The sequence below is a fragment of the Galeopterus variegatus genome, unplaced genomic scaffold, assembly GCF_000696425.1.
Source record: "Galeopterus variegatus unplaced genomic scaffold, G_variegatus-3.0.2 Scaffold1649, whole genome shotgun sequence".
NCBI lineage: Eukaryota > Metazoa > Chordata > Mammalia > Dermoptera > Cynocephalidae > Galeopterus > Galeopterus variegatus.
In genome coordinates, this window is record NW_007727760.1 from 6,446 (window position 1) to 7,787 (window position 1,342).

Here is a 1,342-nt window from a genome sequence, read left to right on the forward strand (position 1 = left end):
TCTCAAAATTCTGTGACAGATTTTTGGTCAAGTTGTTTCCATTAAAAAGTACTGATTTTAACAACTAATAACTTAAAACTGCGACACACAAAAACAAAATGGTCCACAAAACATTCTCCTTTCCTTCTGAAGGTTTTACAATGCATTGTTATCATTGACCAGTCTTTTCCTATTAAACTTAAATGGCCAATTGTGATAAGCAGTTCTGAGACCGGTTCTTCCACCACTGATTAAGACTGGGGTGGCAGGTATTAGGGATAATATTCATTTAGCCTTCCAAGCTTTCTGGGCAAGACTTGGTGACCTTGCCAGCTCCTGCAGCCTTCTTGTCCACTGCTTTGATGACACCCACAGCAACTGTCCGTCTTATATCACGAATAGCAAAACGACCCAGAAGAGGACAGTCAGAGAAGCTCTCAACACACAGGGGCTTGTCAAGAACCATATGAACAATGGCAACATCACCAGATTTCAAGAATTTAGGGCCATCTTCCAGCTTCTTACCAGAACGCTGATCGATCTTTTCCTTCAGCTCAGCAAACTTGCAAGCAATGTGAGCTTTGTGACAATCCAGTACTGATTTGGCCTGGATGGTTCAGCATAATCGCCTGAGCAGTGAAACCAGCTGCTTCCATTAATGGGTCATTTTTGCTGTCACCTGCAACATTGCCACGACAAACATCTTTGACAGACACGTTCTTAACATTGAAGCCCACGTTGTCTCCAGGAAGAGCTTCACTCAAAGCTTTATGGTGCATTTCAACAGACTTTACTTCAGTTGTAGTGTTGACTGAAGCAAAGGTGACCACCATGCCAGGTTTAAGAATGCTGGTCTCTACTCAGCCCACAGGGACAGTATCAATACCACCAATTTTGTAGACATCCTGGAGGGGCAGACGCAAGGGCTTGTCAGTTGGACAAGTTGGTGGCAAGATGCAATCCAGAGCTTCAAGCAGTGTGGTTCCACTGGCATTGCCATCTTTATGGGTGACTGTCCATCCTTTGAACTAAGGTATTTTAGCACTTGGCTCCAGCATCTTATCACCATTCCAACCAGAAATTGGCACAAATGCTACTGTGTCGGGGTTGTAGCAAATTTTCTTAATGTAGGTGCTTACTTCCTTAATGATTTCCTCATATCTCTTCTGGCTGTAGGGTGTCTCAGTAGAATCCATTTTGTTAATACCAACAATCAGTTGTTTCACACCCAGTGTGTAAGCCAGAAGAGCATGCTCATGGGGTCTGCCCATTCTTGCAGATACCAGCTTCAAGCTCACCAACACCAGCAGCAACAATCAGGACAGCACAGTCAGCCTGAGATGTGCCTGTAATCATGTTTGAT

At 43.9% G+C, this 1,342-nt stretch overlaps 1 pseudogene; it reads right to left on the reverse strand.

Moving 5' to 3' along the window:
- Nucleotides 1-24: 24 nt before the first annotated feature.
- Nucleotides 25-1,342, reverse strand: part of LOC103594944 — a 15,624-nt pseudogene continuing 14,306 nt past the window's right edge.